The sequence below is a fragment of the Heterocephalus glaber genome, unplaced genomic scaffold (genome assembly GCF_053883595.1).
Source record: "Heterocephalus glaber isolate CG9 unplaced genomic scaffold, H.glaber_assembly_v1.0 deba00000936, whole genome shotgun sequence".
Lineage (NCBI taxonomy): Eukaryota > Metazoa > Chordata > Mammalia > Rodentia > Bathyergidae > Heterocephalus > Heterocephalus glaber.
In genome coordinates this window covers 4166158-4182674 of record NW_028258172.1, presented here as the reverse complement: position 1 = coordinate 4182674, position 16517 = coordinate 4166158, and the positions used below count along the sequence as shown (strand labels likewise).

Genomic DNA, 16517 nt, shown 5'->3' with positions numbered 1-16517 from the left:
AACAAAACCTCAGTTGCCCGGGAACTAGCACAAACAATCAACAAATGGGATCTCTTCTTATTAAAAGGCTTCTGCACAGCAAGAGAAACCACCAACAGTGTGAAGAGACACCCCACAATGTGGGAAAAAATCTTCACCTGCTCTTCCTCAGACAAAGGTCTACTATCTCGAATCTATAAAGAACTTAAAAAGATCACACCTCCCAAATTTAAAGACCCAATCCAAAAATGGGCATCTGAAATGAACAGACATTTCTCAGACGAAGAAGTAGGAATAGCAAATAAATGCATGAAAAAATATTCAACATCTCTGGTCATTCGAGAGATGCAAATGAAAGCAACGCTGAGATTCCACTTCACTCCAGAAAGAATGGCTGCTATCATGAAATCAACCAATAACAAATGCTGGCAGGGCTTTGGGGAAAGAGGAACCCTGCTCCACTTCCGGTGGGAGTGTAGACTGGTGCAAGCACTGTGGAAATCAGTATGGAGATACCTCAAAGAACTAGGAGTTGAAATCCCATTTGACCCCCCTATTCCACTGCTGGGGATCTTCCCCAAAGAATTAAAAGAATCATACCACCGTGATATATGTGCACCCATGTTCATAGCAGCACAGTTTGTAATAGCTAAAACTTGGAAACAGCCCAGTTGCCTTTCAACTGGAGACTGGATCAAGAAAATGTGGGTTTTTTATAAAATGGAGTACTACTCAGCCATAAAAAATGAGAAATTAGAGATATTTATAGCTAAGTGGATGCACATTGAAGCAATACTCTTAAGTGAAATAAATAGGACACACATGTGTGAATACCGAATAGTTTCTCTAGTGTGAGAAAGTGAAAGTGTAATTAAGGATGAAATGTATAATAGGTAATGTGAAATAGGAAGAAAAGGGGCAAAGGGGAAGGAAGTGGGAGGGCTAGGGGAAAGGATAGAAGGGAATGGGATTAATATGAGAAAATGGAAAAATAGGAACAAAATCTTTGTAAATAGGGAGGACTGGAGGGGTTGAAGGGAGGGCTGGGCAAGGGTGAAAAATAGGAACCAAGAGAGACTATGTAAAGTTGCAAATTTCCAATGATGAATGTCATTAGATTGTATACCTGAAATGTACCAATTATTAGAGTGAATAATTGATAATGTAAAATAGGAAGAAAAGGTCCAAAGGGGTAGGGGTAGTGGGAGGCACAGGGGAAAGGAAAGAAGGGAAAGGAAAAATGATGAGAAATGGAAAAAATGGAAATAAAGTCTTTGTAAATAGGGAAGGGTGGAGGGGGTGAAGGGAGGGCTAGGAATGGGGAAAAAATAAGAACCAAGATGCATTATATAAAGGTACAATTCCCAATGAGAAATGTAATTGTGTTGTATACCTACAACATACCAATAAAAGAATTTAATACAAAAAAAAAAAGGAAAAACGAAAGAAACACTAATACGATTGTAATGGGGGACCTTAATACGCCATTATAGCAAATAGATCAACTACATGAAACATCAACAAAGAAATATCTGAACTGAACCAAACTCGTGAAAAAATGTAATTACTGGATGTCTACAGTGTTCCACCCCACATCAGAATACATATGCTTCTCAGCTGCAAATTGGATGTTCTCCCAAAGAGACCACATACTATCCCATAAAACATGCTTAAGTAAATACAAAGTAATTGAAATTATCCCATGCAAACTATCTGACTACAGTGCAATGAAATTTGAAATCAACAGCAAAAGAAACCACAAAAAGTCCATAAACACATGGAAATTATATAACATTCTTCTGAACAACCAATGAAAATTGTAGCCCACTGGGAAATTGAAGAAAATATCCTCAATCAAGGCACACTGGAACATCTTGGTTGGTAAGTTGGTGGGATCAGAACCTCCCATAGAAACCCAGACTCACTTAGGGGGAAGGTCAGCTGGATCCTGCTGTAGAAACTTGCAGAGTTCAAGCCTGCAGAAGGACATGGACTTCAACTTGGGTCTTGCAGCCAGAAATCAGCCTGAATCTCAGTAGACTACAGCTGGCTTGCTGAGACTAATTAACTTAGACCTGTACACTGCTGCCCGCATTGTCTACCAGGAGAGCAGAGACATATACCAAGGGAGATCCTTTTCTTTTTCTAATATATATATTTTTTTCTTTCCTTTTTTTCTCTCTCTCTCCCTTGTTGCTTTGTATTTCTCTCCCTCTTTGTTCCTGTTCCTATCCCATTTTGAATTGTTTTTCTCTCTCTGCACTCTCGACTGTCACTATTATTTTAGGATGGTGAATAAAATTTCTAGCTTCCCTATTGTCAGTTTGTTCTGTTCTTGTCTCTGTTGCTCTGTCTTGCACTCCAGTCTTCAACAGTTTCCCACAATTTGCGTGATCTTCCCATGTCCTCTAGCCTCATTCCTAACATTTTCCTCTCCTTCTATCTCTCTATCCCTCCCTTCCCAACCCTTTCTAAATATTTTTCCCAAAGTGTAAATTTGCTGTATTGAAGGGTTTATTTACTACAAACAAAGTTTGGAATGGCCTTGGATTTTGATCTAACCTGCAATTAAAGGTGACAGATTAACTGTTACCACAAATTGTCATTTTCTAAGCTGTGTTTGATGCTACTGTTGATGCTGATTGTATCAATTGGGCTAAGGTGTTGTGATTGATCTAATCAGTTGTCCTCCCTGGTATACTGAAAATGAGATTGCCTAAGAGTCATTAGAGACTCAAAGCCTGAAAAGACCAGCTATGCCTGGAAGATATCTCTAAGAAGCAATCAATCCATAAGGGCTCTAAACACAAGTAATAAAGATACTCACAATAAAAAATATTGAAGTATTAGCACAGGAATTAAAGCAAAAACAGTACCACCAACAAAATTAGAAATGAGAAGACACCTTAGCAAGGCACAAACCCAGACTTTCAGCTCACCAAAGGCAAATTCTGGGAGAGACAAGGTGGAAAAATCTGATAATCAACCACATGGACACACTGAACTTGTAGCACAGGAAGCAACAAAACAGATGAATGAGGCTCTAGAAAAATTCGAAACAGACATAATTTCCCAGATAACTACATAGATGGTGAGCATAGTGAAAGACATGATTAGAGGCTCTAGAACAGAAACAGATAAAAAAATAGATGAGCTCAGAACCATGCTGAAAGCCATGATTGCCCAGCATAGGAAAGAAATGGAAACCATGAATGCCCAACACAAGAAAGAAATGGAATTCATGAAAAAGATTCAAACAAATATCTAGGAGATTAAAATCTCCATTAATGGAGGAGCGAATGTGAAGATAGAATATCAGATATAGAAGACAAGATTGTAGTTAGTGACCATGAAAACAGAGATTTCTTAAAAATAGCAATGGACCATGAGAAATCAATCCAGCAGCTGCTAGATGATACAAAGAAGAATAACATAAGACTGATAGGAGTCCATGAAAAAACAGGAGAAAGTACAATTGGCATAAAAAAACTATTCACAGAAGTAATAGTAGAAAATTTCCCAGACAGAGGTAGAGAACTGGACATACAGATAAGTGAGGCATATAGAACTCCAACTAGCCACAATCAGAAAAAAATCTACACCTGGACATATAATAGTCAAGATCCCAGAAACCCAACAGAAGAACAAACTTCTACAAACAGTTAAAGAAAAGAAACAATCACCTACAAAGGAAAGCCCATCAGAATCACAGCAGATGTCTCAACACAAACCCTCAAGGCCAGAAGAGCCTGGAGTGACATATTTCAAGTCCTAAAAGAAAATCACTTCCAACCTAGACTGCTGTATCCTGCAAAACTATCTTTCAAAATTGGTGGGGAAATTAGATACTTCCACAACAAAAGACACCTGAGAAACTTCATGAATACCAAATCACCACTCCAAACAATTTTAAACAATATAGTAGAAAAGAACAATGAAGGTCACAACTCCTTGAGGCCCAAGAGAGTGAAGCCAGCAGGCAAGGCAAGAAACTAAAGGGAAAGGGGGAGAAATGAAAAATAAAAGAGACATCAACAGTAAAACATCATGACAAGGATGAATCAATATTTATCAATTATAACTATTGATGTTAATGGCCTCAATTCACCAATCAAAAGAAATAGACTAGCAGAATGGATTAAGAAGCAAAATCCAACAATATGCTGTATATAAGAAACAAACCGAATTCAAAAAAATTCATTGACTGAAAGTAAAAGGATGGAAAACAGTTCTCCATGAGACAGGAACATGGAAAAAATCAGGGGTAGCAATCTTATTTGCAGAAAAAGTAGATTTCAAACCAAAACTAATGAAGAGAGACAAAGAAGGTCACTATGTACTTGTAAAGGGAAGAATCCAAGAGGAAGAGATGACAATCATAAATGTACATGTGCCAAATACTAATGCCCCCATTATACAAAATAAATATTAATAGACACAAAAAACCAAATAAGCACTAATAAACTTGTAGTGGGGGACCTCAATACCCTACTGTCACAAATAGATCATCTAGACAAAAAAAATCAACAATGAAATACTAGAACTAAACCAAGCTTTTTTTTTTTTTGGGTGCCGGGGATCAAACTTGGGTCCTTGTGCTTGCAAGGCAGGCGGCGGAAACACTGAGCTAAATCCCCAGCCTTAAACCAAGCTTTTGAACAAATGGCCTTATTAGATGTCTACAGAGTGTGCCACCCCACAAAATCAGAATATACATTCTTTTCAGCTGCACACAGGTCATTCTCCAAAATAGACCACATGCTAGCTCATACGACATTTTTAAGTAAATGCAAAGGAATTGAAGTTACCCCCTGTATAATGTCATACAATAGTGCAATAAAATTGGAGATCAATAGCATAACAAACTGAAATACCTGCACAAACACATGGAAACTGAATAACACAATTTTGAACAACCAATGGACCACAGAGGAAATTAAAGAAGAAATTAGACAGTTTCTACAAGTAAATGATAATGCCAGTACAACATACAGGAATCCATGGGACACAGTGAAAGCAGTTCCATGGGGGAAATAAATAGCAGTGAATGTCCATACTAGGAAAAAAGAGAGAAGTCAAATAAACAACATGATGCTGAACTTCAACCTCCTAGAAAAAGAAGAGCATGACAAATCCAAAGCTCATAGAAGACAGTAAATACTAAAGATAAGAGCAGTAATCAATGCAATGGAGACTAAGAGAATGATACAAAAAAATCAATGAATCTTTGTTTCCATTTTCTATTAATTCCACTCCCTTCTTTCCTTTTCCCTACCCCTCCCACTTCCCCTTTGCCCCTTTTCTTCCTATTTCACATTATCTATTATACCTTTTAGTCCTTATTTGCACTTTCAGTTTCTCACACTACAGAAACTATTTGGTATTTACACATGTGTGTCCTATTTATTTCACTTAAGAGTATCAACTCAATGTCCATCAATTCAGCTATAAATGTCTCTAATTTCTCATTTTTTATGGTTGAATAGGGAGGGATGAAGGGGTTGAAGGGAGGCAGGGGAATGGGGAAAAAATAAGAACCAAGAGAGATTATGTAAAGTTGCAAATTTCCAATGATGAATGTCATTATATTGTATACCTAAAATGTACCAAGAAAATTAATTTTAAAAAATCAATGAAGAGTTGGTTTTTTGAAAGAATAAATAAAATCAATAAACCCTTAGCTAACCTTATCAAAACAGGAAATAAAAGGCTCAAATCCATGCAATTAAGAATGAAAAAGGTGAAGTTAAAACAGATTCAGCAAAATCCAGAGGATCATCAATACCTACTTCAAGAACCTGTACTCTAATGAAATGGAAAACAGAAGAAATGGACATATTTCTAGATACATATGAATTACCAATGTTGAATGAAAAAGACATAAAAATTCTAAAAACCCCAATTAAAATCAGTGAAATTGAAAACGCAATGAAAAATTTTCCAACAAAGAAAAGCCCATGTTACTTCTCTGCTGAATTCTACAAGACATTTGGAGAAAAACTATCACCACTACTCTTTAAATTCTTCCATGAAATTGAAAGGGAAGCAATACTTCCAAATTCATTCCTGGAAGCAAGTGTTACTTTGATTCCAAAACCAGGGAGAGACCCAACCAAAAAAAGAGAACTACAGGCCTATCTTCCTGATGAGCATAGATGCAAAAATCCTCAACAAGATACTGGCAAACAGAATGCAGAGGGTCATCAAGAAGATCATACATGCTGACCAAGTCGGATTTATCCCAGGGATGCAAGCATGATTCAAAATATGTAATTCAATAAATATAATACGCTATATTAACAGAGCCAAGGAAAAAATCATATGATCATCTCAATAGATGCAGAAAAAGCATTCAACAAAATTCAACAACCATTCATGATAAAAACCCTAGAGAAAATTGGAATAGATTATCTTTTTCTTAACCTGATTAAGGCTATCTATGAAAAATATACAGCCAGTATCATACTAAATGGTCAAAAACTGAAAACTTTCATGCTAAAGTCAGGAAAAAGACAAGGATGCCCACTATCACCACTCCTGTTCAATATAGTTCTGGAAACATTAGCCACAGGAATTAGACAAGAGAAAGAAATAAAAGGAATAAAGATACGAAAGGAAGAAGTTAACCTGTCATTATTTCCTGACTTTATGATACTCTACAAGAAAACCCAAAAAACTCTGCCAAAAGACTTCTAGATTTAATTGACATATTCATTAAAGTAGCTGGACACAAGGTCAACACTCAAAAATCAATAGCCTTCTTGTAAACAAATAATAGAATCACTGAGAGAGAAATTAGGGAAACAATTCCTTTCACAAAAGCATTGAAAAAAATGAAATATCTGTGAATCAATCTAACAAAGGAAGCAAAAGGCCTCTACATTGAAAACTACAGCACTCTGAAAAAAGAGATTGAAGAGGATATAAGAAAATGGAAAGACATCCCTTTTTCCTGGGTAGGAAGAACCAATATAGTGGCTGTGTTTTTGTTTTTTTTTTTGGTACCGGGGATTGAACTTGGGTCCTTGCCCTTTTGGAACAGGCAGTGGCACCGCTAAGCTAAATCCCCGGCCCAGAAGAACCAATATAGTGAAAATGGACATACTTCCAAAACTGTTATAGATTCAATGAAATGCTGATTGAAATTCTAACAGTATCTTCCACAGAACTAGAGAAAACAATCCAAAAATTCATTTGGAACCAGAAGAGACCTAGAATAGCAAAAGCAATTGTAAACAACAAGACATGGTAGGGGGTATCACAACCCCCAACTTGAAACTATACTACGAAGCCACTGTGATAAAACCAGCATGGTACTGGCAAAGAAACAGACCTGAGGATCAGTGGAATAGATTAGAAGATGCAGAAGCAACTCCAGACATACTCAGCTACCTCATCTTTGACAAAGGAGCCAACCATCCTCACTGAAGGAAAGATAGCCTGTTTAATAAATGGTAATGGAAAAACTGGATTTCAACCTGCCAAAGATTAAAACTAGATCCATATCTATCACCATGCACTAAACTAAGACTGAAGAGGATTAAAGTTCTAAATATTAAAACACAAACACTAAACTTGCTGGAACATAAGTTATGTAGAATTCTTGAAGATGTTGACATAGGAAAAGACTATGAACAAAACCTCAGTAGCATGGAATATAGCAGAAAGAATCAACAACTGGGATCTCACTTATTAAAAAGCTTCTGCACTGCAAGAGAAACCTTCAACAGACCTAAGAGACAACCCACAATGTGGGAAAAAGTTTTTACTAGCTGTACCTCAGACAAAGGTCTACTATCTAGAATATATAAAGAACTTTAAAAAATCAGCCTCCCCCAAATTTAAAGACCCAATTAAAAAATGGGGATCTGAAATGAATAGACATTTCTCAGACAAAGAAGAAAAAGCAGCAAATAAACATAGGAAAAAATGTTCAACATCACTGGTAATTCTAAAGATGCAGATGAAAACGATGCTGAGATTCCACCTCACCCCAGAAAGAATGGCTGCTATCAGGAAATCAACCAATAACAAATATTGGCAGGGTTGTGGGGAGAAAGGAACCCTTCTCCATTGTTGGTGGGAGTGCAGACTGGTGCAATCACTGTGGAAATCTGTATTTCAATACCTCAAAAAACTAGGATTATATGCCCCATTTGACCCAGCTATTCCTCTGCTGGCTATCTTCCCAAAAGAGTTAAAAGAACCATACCACAGTGATTTGTGCACACCCATGTTTATAGCAGCACAGTTTGTAATAGTTAAAGCTTGGAAACACCCCAATTGCCCATCACCTGGATACTGGATAAAGAGGATGTATTTTTTTTTTTAATAAAACAAAGTACTATTCAGCCACAAAGACTGAGAAACTAGAGACATTTATAGCTAAATGGATGAACATTGAGGCCATAATCTTAAGTGAAATAAATAGGACACACATGTGTAAATACCAAATAGTTTCTGTAGTGTAAGAAACTGAAAGTATAAATAAGGATTAAAATGAATAATTGATAATGTGAAATAGGAAGGAAAGTTCCAAAGGGGTAGGGAAAGTGGGAGAGATGGGGAAAGGAAAGAAGGGAAAGGAAAAATATGAGAAAAGGAAAAAATGGAAACAAAGTCTTTGTAAATAGTGAGGGGTGGAGGGGTTGAAGGAAAGGTAGGGGAATGGGGAAAAATAAGAACCAAGATACATCATGTAAAGGTACAAGTTCCTGATGATAAATGTAACTGTATTGTATACCTAAAATGTACCAATAAAAGAATTTAAGGAAAAAAATTAAAAACCTTCACAACAAACAGCAAAAAAGCCCTTGATAAATATTTTTAGCACATACAAGAAAGCTGTCTTAACATTCCTAATACTGGAGGGGATCATAGCAAACAGCTATAGAAAGACAGATACTCATACTGTAAATATTTAGCAAATGTGCATATTAAATACATAAAAGACAGGCAAATGATTAATATACTTAAGGAAATATGAAGTGAAAACTGAAGCAGCTGTACTCAATATTTTGTCCAGGAAATCTGCAAAACTTCAAAAGTCTGACAATGTCCGGAGTTGAAAAGGAAATAGAAAACCTACTCTTCCATGAACTGCTGATCAGAGTATAAGGTAGTCCAAGATTTTGAAAGCAGTGTCTCAAATTGTTCAAATGTAATATGACATACCATTTGATTCAGCAACTCTACTTCTAGGACATAAGACAACTAAAATAACAAGAAGAATATGGAAACATGAATATAAGGAAGATATTTAAGAATGGTAAGTGGCATCAAGTGCGTAAAAGCAAAAACAATACAAGGCTTACATCTCTGTCACTATTGGTTCAAAAATAGGTTGTCAATGTAAAGATTTCAATGCATGTATTAAAAGAACACATCAACATTATAAGTATAGGTCTATGAACATCTTTATGATTGAATGGAAAGTGAAAATGAAAGGTAAAGTACATCATGTACAGCTTATTAGATTTCATTAACTAAAATAAGAGTGAAATTGGTATTAAATATATGCATATGAAATAATTTTTCAAAATTCAAATAAAATGAATTTAAACTTTTCAAAAACAGAAAATGCTGATGCTTATTCTACACACTCATTGCATATTAAAAATTTAATATTTCAATTTATTGATATTTTATTTTCCTGTTAAGTACACATTGTTTAATATAAAACCCATAAAATTAAAATTAATAATTCATCAATAGAACTACTCCTAAAAAGTAAATGTGACTGTTATACACTCCCATAATGTGCCTTTTCAAAAAATTTATCATGTCCATTTATATTGTCTTATATCTTGCCTAATTTCCTTATATAATATTAGTTTTTCCTATATACCATTAGTTTTAATTTCTTTCTAAGCAATTCATTAATTTCCATTGGGGGGGCCAGTTATTGGCAAATTATACTGTTCCTTTGGAAGTGGCATGTTTTCTTTGCTGTTTTATGTTTCTGTGTTCATGTATTTATGTCTGTGCACCTGATCGTAGTCACCTCTTTCATACTTTAAAGAATATATTTTGTGAGGGAAAGCTTTTACCTTTAAATGAACCTGAGGATAGTGTTTGAACAGGATAACATAGCTCTAGATCTGTCTGGCCTAAGTGCTATGTCCAACTTCTCCAGTGGTATCTGTTGTATCTCAACATATAGGTGGTAGCAGTAGTATTTGGCACAGATGGTGACTCCATACATTCCTAAAGCAAGAGCTTTAAGAATACTGTTCTTGGCACAGGCATCAGTGCCATCACAGGCACCACGCGGCCCCACTGCTCCTCAAGTAGAACCTGGCCTCACTTGAAGTCCATTTTCTAATTTTTGAACCATCATGCCGCGGTCCGGCTGGCCTTGCCAGGAACAGTGAGCAAGATGAACACCACCCTGGACCAGAGCAGCTGTGCCAGTATCTGAGAACCTCTTTTGAGGTGTAGCGATACGAGGAGGGACTTGGAGCTTGGTATTGGTGGAGTTCTCTGGGCCGAACAGCAAATTAAAGATAACTTGTGAGAGGTGAAAGCTCAGATCCACAGCTGCATAAGCTGCCACCTGGAATGCCTTTGGAGCTGAGAGGTGAGGCTGTATGAGCAGGTAGACCTTATCCATCAGCTTAAAGAGGAGACACTGCAGGCCCAGGCCCAGGCCCAGCAGCCCTACTAGCTCTTGGGCTAGTTCAATTGTCTTATTCATCAACTGAAGAGTACTCAAAGCAAAGATCTAGCCACTCAAGTCTCTGTGTGCCTGGAGAGACTGGGCAGTTTGAACCTTAACCCTGAAGATTCAACTGTCCTGCTCTTCAAAGCCAACACAACCATTCTGCACCAGACCATCACCACATTTGAGTCCCTTAAGACTATTCAAATCCCTAAGCACCTGATGGCTCATGCTAGTTTAGCAAGCCCTGGGTCCTTCCTAGAGAAAAGAGGTCACATTCCAATGCCAGAGCAAAATGGCTCTAGACAATGTGAACAGCAGAAGTTGGCACCCAGCAGTATGGCTGTACCTCTCAGTGAGTGGCTTCTTAGAAGCAAACCTGCCAGCAGTTCCAAGGCTCCTTTCATGCCCAGCACCAATCCCCATGACTGACTGAGGCAGAAATGGAGCTTGGAGAACAGCCAGACATCTACCAGAGACTGCAGTGTCTTCAGTGATGTCTGTGGCAACCTACAGGGCTTAGAAAACTGGCTGCTCAAGAGTCAGCAACAAGAAGTTCCTGGAAAAACCAAGTTCCTCAAAGCATATGAGCCATACTACCACCAATTCCTTCTCCATTAAAGTTGAGAAGGTTAGCAATCTAGAGAATCTTGACCAAGATGACTTGGGTCTGTCTAATTGGTTGGCCACTCCCCAGGAGCCCTTCAAGCTGGAGAAGCCTGAGAATGGCAGCATGAAGCCAGTGAGAAGTTTAAGCTCCTGTTCCCAGTGTTCCAGGAGCCCTACAGCATGAGCGATTGGCTTGCCCAGCCTGACTCCTGTACCGACTGTCAGGGCAACCAGCCCAGAGGTGTGGAAATTGAAAAACTGGGAAATCTGAAGTGCCTGAATGACCACTTGGAGGCCAAGAAATCACTGTCCACCACCAGCATGATTACTAAAGATTGGCTTGTCCAGAACCATCAGGAGCCATACAAAGTAGAAGTGTGCAAAGCCAACAAGCCCTGCACAAGCTTTGCAGACTGTGTATGTGATAAGAATTGTGAGAAGGAAGCTCTGTGTCGATGGCTTCTGAAGGAGGGAAAGGATGAAAATGGGATGCCTGTGGAAGTCAAATCTGAGCCTGAAAATCATAGAGTCCATCGATTCGTGGCTCTGTCCTTCTAGAAAAGAGATAACAGAACAAGCTAAGGCACCAAAGGCATTTGGTCCTTCTAGAACTACTGATTCCTTCCAGATCCTATAAAACAGCTCCTTGTCAGAGTGGCTTATCAGGTCCTCACGCAAATAAGGGAACCCCAAGAACGTGCCAAATACCGAAGACAAGGCTGGCAAACAAAACCTTAAAAGCCCCATGACCACTTCCTGGTGCTCCTTTAACACTGTTGACTGGGTCTTGCCTGGAAAGAAGGTGGGGAGCCTCAGCCAGTCCTCTGAAGACAAGTGGCTCCTTTGAAAGAAGGCCCAGGAAGTATTTCTTAATTCACCCCTACAAGAGGAACGTAACTTTCCCCCAGACCAATATGGCCTCCCAGCTCTTTTTGATCTCTTTGCCTGTATGCAGCTTAAAGTTGATAAAGACAAGTGGTTGTATTGAACTCCTCTACAGATGTGAAGGAGGGGACTGCAACTCCAGAGCTTCTCTGCAGATCACCTCATCTGTGAGCTGTGGCTGCTTCTCCATCGTGTTCCTGGGTCTAACCAGCCGGCTTAGTACCTTTTCTGCCTGAATTTGGACTAGCCAAGAGACTTTATCAAATTATGGGACACTTTGTTACAGAAAGGGACTATTTGTTGATGCTGAGGTGATTCTGTTCTTCTTAGGAAAGTATGAATTTGCCCCCACATTAGAAAGGCAGGGTTATAGGGGACAGGTCTCTCCCCAGCTTCCATGGCTTGAGATTGGGTTATTAATGGAAGTACATAAACACTGTAGTCCCCAGAGTGAAATGTTTCCATAACCCACATGTGTTCAGCATTCTAATGCTAGCAGACTACTGAGCCTTTTAATGGCCCTTGACATGCTTCTCTTGCTGTGGGTTTTCTTGGGTTAGTGGTCTGAAATGATTATTCTGATACAGCCTGTTGCACACAAAAGTTAACCCTATCAACATAGTGGTGTTTTTTCCTTACCACAACATGTATTAGTAATCTTGGCTATGTGTGACATTAACTGCCAAACATTTTAGCCTACATGTCAGCCTTACATTATTTTTTTCTTCACTGGAAAGAAATTCATCAAATGCAAATTTTGCCTTTATCCCTTTCTCTGTTACTGAATTTTCCAGTGAGCCCTTAGAGGACTCTTTTCTTTCAAAAACATTTTCAGGTTTGTACAAACCCAACCTCTTTTTCAATGTTCTACACACCTACAGGCTCTAAAGAGTCCTAGCTAGAAATATAGTACTTGAACTATACACCACCTTAGGGATTTCTGGTGCATCCTGTGTAATTGAAACCTGAGCTTAACATCTGGTGCTTTTGACTAGGAGTGGTCAGTGTCCTATTAATGAAAACACAGCATTTCTGTACCTCTGAAAGTACAATCCAGTGGCATTTTAGTGGACAGGCAGTTTCAACACTTGTGCCTTGGAGTGCTTACTGAAGCTTTATGGATGAAACCATTGGTTGTTTTCTCCATATCCTTAAAGTCATTTAAACATTTCTCTGTAGATGAGTAGGTTTTACAATTGTGAGATCTTAGCTGACTTCAGGCTTCAAAACTATCAAGCCTCTTAATTGCCCGTGTTACTGGAAATACTTTGAGGGAAATATCAGTCTCACAGTGACACTGTCATATAGCTTCTCTATAATTCTTTGAGCCACAGCTAAAAAGAGCCTCTCTTTGTAATCCTTCCAGATACCACTGAGAAATATAATAAAGGTGATGGGTAAAAACAACTTACAGGGCCTTTCTAGTATCTTAGTTGCAGCAAACTTTGTAGTTTCATTTTTGAGATCTAACACACATTTTCTACCATCAAAATGTGATTTACATTATTCAACATGCTAATGAGTATGTAAAACATTCTTTTGAATTGGTGTATTTTATACCTCCCTCCATTAAAAGCATAACAGCCACACCAAAAAAAAAAAAAAAAAAAAAAAAAAAGAATACTGCTCTTGCCTTCCACACAGTGAGGAGTTTGAGCTGAGTTTTGTCACACAGATCACAGGCAGCCACAGTAGCAGTAGGATCAAGTCTTATTGTGGAGGTAGGAACAAAAGCTATGGAGCCAGGTTTTTATGCTGTGTCTTGCAAAATTACTATGGCACCTGATATTTGATACGTAGGATCCCTCTTCAAGGCATGAATGCATACATTTTTCCTATTACATCAGGTTATGTCACTCTGAGATACACCACAGCAGTCCAGGCCCAGGGAGATGGTACATAGCTGAGGCTGTGACTGTGAGGGTCAGGGCACAGTAGTGGCATGGTTCTTGGGAAAAAAGAGGGTATTCAGGGGGCTCAGACCTTGAGAAACAGGGTATAGTTCCAATTTGGGATCCAGAATCAACAGGTGGCCATTGTGCTAACCTCTCTCAGCAGCATATCAGTCTCTGGATATCATACACCATGCAATAGTGACTCTAAACCCAGGGATGAGGGAACACAGTAGTAACCTATATTCTGTGAAGCCCAGTGCTGCAGCAGCAAGATGCAGCTGTGCTTTCTACCCTGGAGGCAGGGAGCAGGGCAGTGATTTTATTCCCCAGAGAGGTGATGTCTCTTGGACTACAGGGGACTAATCAAGTTCCAGAAAGGCAAGGTGTTTGTTATGGTTTAGATCTAGAGTGTCCCCTGAAATTCTCATGCTTTCAGAGGTAGGGCTTTTGGAACATAATTAGATCATAAGTAGGGTCTTGCTTTTGCTATCATTGCTTTTGAGAGATATGGCCTTGGTAGAAGTGAGTCACTGGGTTGAAAAGCTGGAAAAGCATACCTATCTCCCCAGTTCCTCTCTTTTCTCTCTGTTTCCTGGACACTATGATGGGAGCATCTTTCCTCACTGCCTTCAAACAAATGGGAGCATCTTTCCTCACTGCCTTTCTTTATGGTTTTTCTCTATCTGAACCTGTTAATCATGGATTGAAACTTCTGAAACAGTGAGCCAAAACAAACCTGTCGTGTGTCAGGTAATTTTCCCTGTGTTGAGAAAGCAACTAAAACAGATTTTGGTACTATAGAAATGAGGTTGTTGCTGTGAATATTACTTGACCATGTGACTTAGAAGCTTTTGGAACTAGTTCTTGGGAGGAATTTGAAAAGGTTTGGAGATACCAGCTAGAGAAGCCCTAGAATGCTATTAGCCAAGCTTGATATGATTATGGTAGGAACACAGAAGACCTGAATGCTCATAGAAATGCAGACAATAAAGGCCAGGTTCAAGGATAAAGGACTCCACTGATATTTGGACTTGAGATCATGTGTGGCAAAAAATATATCTACATTTTGCCTATGTTCTGAGACTTTGCTGGAGACTGAGATTAAGGGTGGTGGAATAATTAATCTGGCAGAGGAAATTTCAAAGCAGCAAAATATTCAAGCTGTGCCTTGGGTACTACAGGCTGTTTTTAGACATATCTACCACAAGAATCAGGACCAAAAAGTAGAGCTGAAAAAGTTTGTTGATAGTTAAAAAAAGAAGCACCTGTAAAGTTGGAACCTGTAAAGTCAGGGCCTATAAAATTTGGGACTGAGGAAAGCTTGGTTGCTGAAAAAATTAAAATGGAACCAAGTGCTTTGCATTAGGACAATAGAAAAAAAAATGGCCTGAGGGTCTCTGAGGAGTTAGCAAGACCCTACCCTTCAATGTCTCAAGGGTGTAAAGGGATAAAGGCAAACTCCATTGGAAGATTTTGTTTTGAGTAGAAAATCCCAGGGCATCCTGCTGCAGAAAGGTCACTTAAAAAATTGTTTTCCAAAGATTTATTTCACAGTACTCAGCCATTCACAAACTCAGAGGTCCATGCAGCCATAATCAAAGGGGACATGGGTACTTCTCAAGTGAGTGGCAGAACTGCCATCTTTCACATGGTGCTGGTTTTGCAGGCATGCAGAATATATGAGTTTTGGGATCAGGTAGGCATCCATCCAGATTTCAGGACAAGGTCTGGGAGGCCAGCAATTTATCCCTGAGAAGGCAGTGTGGAAAGCTGTGAGAGTGAAGCCAAAAGTGTAGTGAAGACCTAGTAAGTTGGACAAGCCACACATGTGAAAGTTCTGTGGAGGAAAGCCACAGGCAGTAAGTGGAGCTGATCCAAGAGAGGTCATGTAGGCTACAAGTGGCAATGCATAGGAGCAGGGGCCCATGCAATCCAGAGATTTCATCCTACCACAGCTTGTTCCAGGTGCTGAACATGGCTCTATAGGATTTAATATTTGCCTTGCTGGGTTTTGGTCTTGTTTTTGTCTCATTGCTTTCTATCCTTCTATTTCTCTCTTTTTCAGGATGGGAGTGCTTATCTTGTGCCATTGTACATCATAGACAGCGGTATTTAACTTTCTTTTTTATTTTTAGAGGGACTGATAGCTAAGAGTTTGCCTTGAGTCTCATCAGAGACTGTGGGAAATTGTAGGATTTAGTTATCTAGCTGTAAGAATTGATCACAAGAAGTTAGATAACTGAGAAAATTAAGAAGTCATTTCTGGGAATTTCCACAAGTCTGTTTGTTAAAAGAATTCCAGGAAATTTTAAGAAATGTTGTAAAAGTTTTATAGGAGAAAAACAGATTTTCCTAGTTTTCTTAGTAACCACTGTCCGGGGTCAGAGGACTGCGACCCGATGACTCTACGGGTGGTGAGAGAGATATGACTCACTATGTACACCTGTGATGTTTGCAGTGGGCCAGTGGGCTTGATTTCTGCTGAAGTC

At 38.8% G+C, this 16517-nt stretch overlaps 1 long non-coding RNA gene and 1 pseudogene across 3 annotated transcripts in view; one reads left to right on the top strand and one right to left on the bottom strand.

Moving 5' to 3' along the window:
* The window catches only part of LOC110347170 (uncharacterized), a 183096-nt gene that overhangs the window by 26911 nt on the left and 139668 nt on the right, over positions 1 to 16517 (bottom strand). The window lies entirely within an intron of this gene.
* On the top strand, positions 10340 to 12254 carry LOC101715369 (nuclear receptor coactivator 4 pseudogene; annotated as a pseudogene).